Raw genomic sequence first — 4683 nt, 5'->3', positions numbered from 1 at the left:
TGAATTATCTTCCTTGTGAACATCAATGTCGTACATTTTACTCTTGTCCCCAGATTCCTTCAGTAAACCTTTCTCAGCCTGCTGGTGTTCTGAAGACAACCAATGCCTCTCAATACTGTCCTTCTGAATATTAGGTGATCCCTCATTCACCCACATGCTTCTCACTTTTCTCTCTGTGCAAATGCTGCACTTCAATCTCTTATCCACCACCTTCACCAACCACTACTAACCCCAGTTGTTTTTTCTTCCATGACTGAATTGTCTTTTCAGAAATGGTAGTTCCAGTGTTTCTTTGCTGTTTGATTGCCAAGTTCAGAGCATGAAATGATGAGATCATCTATGATTTTACAAATGATCTTTGCATTGTCTTCAGTTTTATCATCTCAAGTGAAATATTTGTATAGCAAACTCATATTTGTCGCATAATTCTTCTTAAATCATCTTGGTCACCACCCGTGTATCGTGAATGCTTGATAAAGTTGATAAAAATCAATAAACTTTTGCCAACTTGGATTGCATCAAACTGACTGGATCTGCTAAAATTGAAGTGGCATGCCGTATTTACATGGATAGCAGAAAACCAGTCATGCATGCTTGATTAGCTTACATAAATTTACGGCAGATATTGACAATGAATCTATACCAGCCAATTTTCAAAGCATTTTTGTATCCCTAGATCTGATTTTTAATACATTTTTTGAGGGAAAATATGCATTAATAAGCAGTATACATCCTTATCTAGAGCTCTGAGTACTAGGGATTCCTGGAGAAGTATAGTTCTCCGCCATGGAAGTGTCCGAGTGCAAAGTTACAGTTGGAAATATATAAATCTGCCATAATCAAAGTATTAAATTATTCTACACCAAACAACAAATGAAAAAAGTCTACAGTATTACTACATGCTGAGTTTACCCTGCTTATTTCAAATCAATTATACTCCCACTAGTTGTAAATAGATTATAAAGAGATCACCAAGATTGCAACACACTCCTCTGCCTTTTGGCAATGACCAATGGGTGAATGTTAGCACCAAAAACAGAGCATCAGTGAGTAGGTGCTTAGCAAATAAGAGTCAGTGATATATCAAACAATAGCTCTCTTCAATGTTCTGAGTTTTGTTTTTTTGTATCCAGAAGCATTTTGTATTTGAAAACATACAAACAAAACTTTAAAACCATTAATAAATACCTATTAGTCATTTAATTGGAAAAAAAAAAAGACATATAATAAACTTCGTAGTCTTTATATGATAATTCATAAGTTTATACAGAATCTAGATAATAAAGACACATTAAAAAAAAGGAGAAAAAAAATTACACAAACATGTAAAAAAGTCAAAAAGTATTTGGGAAAACAGTATCAATAACAGCTAAGCCAATTATTGAAACCATGTACATCAACTGAGTTAATAATTAAGCTGTTATTAATACAGCTTTCTAATCAGTTTTGGAATTTCTCATTTCATAGCATATAAAATATAAAATTTTTTTTACCTTACCTGTTTGTGTAATTTTCTTTGTCTTACAAGGTTTATACAAACATGTGATAATAAAAAAGTAAAATGCTTATTTTGGAATATGTCATTTTATACCATTCCTAAAAGATGACTTTTTTTTTACCTTACCTGTTTGTGTAATTTTCTTTTTCTTTTTCCATTGTCTTTATTATTGGCACTGGTTTACGTGTGTTTGTATATGTATGTATGTATTTATATATACACAATTCCAACATACAGCATGTCAAACAAATAAAAAAGATGGATTGGAACTGTAAGCAGATGATGCATTGAAAACAGTTTGCTTTACGTCATAGCACACGATATGGCTAGACTGAAAGAACTTTAGTACTTGACAAATGGTAGGCCTTACACCTATAACTTGAAGCTAAAATGTACTAGTTATTGTGAGATATGTTATAGAAAGGCTGGAATTTACTACAGGTACAACTATAACTTGAAGCTATAATGAAACAAACATTTTGAGATATAATGTAGAAAGGCTGGAATTTACTACAGATACACATCTGTCAATCATGATATATCAGTTTTGAAACCAATGAAAATACAAAATCTGTTCTTTACTTTAACAGGTAAATACATAATTTGGTGTTAAACATTTGGTTGTTGACAGTGTTCATTTATTTATCATTAATTAATAAATTCAAATTTTAAATTGAAGTATCTTATTGGGATTACATTTTACCTCACTTTCTACTAATTTTCATGCAATGTCTCAGGTTACCAGGTAAAGCAGTTTTATTTGTATTGTTTCAATTAGATGTTCACGTGTTATGAAAGGTCAATGCACAAGTACAATTATTAATTGTATTTTGTTGATTATTAAATAAATAATTCAAATTGCACCACTGTGGAATCCAATGGTGAGCAACTTTGTTACTTTTGATACTTAAAATTATATGAAACCCACTACTAGTACATATTTCAAAAATATTCATTGATTCTTACTGTCAAGTTTCAATACATTCTTGGTACATACATTTTAGTAACTTGTACTGCAAGATTCTTAGTATATATATAGTTACTATAATGACCATTACAAAGTTGTTTAATTTGTCTGTAGACATTAAAGCTCATTATGGATGTTCTTGGGAACATGATACATTTTGTCAAGTGACTTCAGACACTTGTAAAGATGCCCTGAAAACAGCTCCTTCTTCTAAGTTCAAGCAGTTATGATTAACTTCGGATATTATCAACTCTCTGATTTTTAAAACAAAACACTGGGATAAGATAGCAATCGTGCTAACCATACTACAAATTGAAGTAAAAGTGTGAAACCACATCAATCAGTTATCGGTTTAGGAGTATATGCTAATTAAATTAAAATAATAATTTGTATTTCTGATCACAGGACTGAGTGATAGTGCTAATTAGATGCTTGATTTGCATAAAAATTTATATCGTACAGTAACAAAAACATTTTCATTTGTATAAAAAACAAAGAGGATATCAGTTTTTCCTATTCTGCTTAAAACTTGCATAACAGTGAGTTAATACTCTTTTTACTGGAACTGGAACCATATATCTTTTTCCAAATCCAAGATTCACATATGAAGAAATACTGTTATCTTAGACTTATGTTTTTGCTAATGTATTTTTTTTTCGTTGTATATAAAACATACTTTACACAAATGTTTATAAATTACTTTTTTTAAATTGTCCTCACCAAAAATCAAACAACCATTACAAAACACCAATCGTACCTGGTCCCCCACATAGTCGCAATGTGATCATAGTCGCAGCCATTTTCTTAGTAAGAATTATTTCTTACTAGAGGTCGCAAAAGTTTAGAGCACAGCCTTTTTAATACAGTCATAATAATTCGATGACGAGGAACCCACTAAGCATTAACAGTCATAATAAATATAATTAAAGACTGATCGTACACGCTTATTTTTCTCCTAATAAATATGAAACAAAAAACATTATAATTGAGAATGTTAGAGAAGAATGAAAATTGACAATTATTGATTTTCTCATATTTTTCATAGCCCATTATGCAGCTTTGTGTTTCGAACACATATGCAAAACATGACTTTATTGCGCTAATTTTTGATTAATTTAAAATTTTAGAAAAAAAGCAATGCATAATAACAAATGATTAAGTTCAGTAAATTTTTTAAAGTTATTCAAAATGTTTAATCAACGTATGATGTAGTACAATACTGTCACAAATGATTGATATTACTTTCTGTGTTACTCATCACTGACAAAATTTGAGATTTTCACATTTTGAGTTTTCATGCATGTACGTTTAGATATATATATATATAAGGATGTTTATTTCTTTCCATTTTAAAAAACAAACAAACATGATTGAGTACAACTAACATAATGTGATATTTCCATTAAAATGACAAAACAGAGACCATTAACACTTTCTGACAGAGTTGGAGTCAAATCTTTAAATAATACTGATAGAAATTTAAGGAAAACTGCAAAATACTTCAGCAGTTCATCAAATACCGTGAAGTAATCAAAACTGTCAATATATGTGAATCTGAAAAAATCAATATAATAACTTCGCGATTACTTTGAAAAATATACGGTTAAATGTTTTACAATGAAGCGTAAAGCCAACAAAATGGCACTATTGCGTATAAATTATTATTTATAAGTTTTCAGATAGAATATAGGATAATTCAGTGTAACAAGTTTGCGAAGTTGTTTATAATATAAGTTAATTAATGGAGGCTATTTTATTTTCCTATAGTTGAAGTTTAGAAGATTGAAAAAACAAACATAATGCAAACTATACCAATTTAATAGTACTGCACATGTCTGTTGTATGTCCATGTGTGGATGGATCTTTATCAAAATTGGTATTGGAGGTTCATTAGGCCCATGCGGGTATACATACAAGTTTTCAGTTTTGCATCGCGCAATTTTTATGGGCGTTTTTTTACCACTACTTCGCCCCCTGTAGATTAATCTTCACCAAATTTGGCAAGAAGGTTTATTGGGTCCATGGAGAAATACATGCAAACTTGCGGTTTCACATTTTGTGTTTTGCAGTTTGTATGGACATTTTTACAATTATATATAAGGGAAGCAATTTTTCATGTCCTATGATAACCTTTCATTAATCATTAATTTACATAACTTCCGTCCAGGGGACAGGTACCCTAGATGGTAACAAAATATAACTTCGCCATTTATTATGC

This window comes from Limulus polyphemus, unplaced genomic scaffold (assembly GCF_000517525.1).
Source record: "Limulus polyphemus unplaced genomic scaffold, Limulus_polyphemus-2.1.2 Scaffold5241, whole genome shotgun sequence".
NCBI lineage: Eukaryota > Metazoa > Arthropoda > Merostomata > Xiphosura > Limulidae > Limulus > Limulus polyphemus.
The sequence above is the reverse complement of the archived record's forward strand: the minus strand, read 5'-3'. Positions refer to the sequence as shown.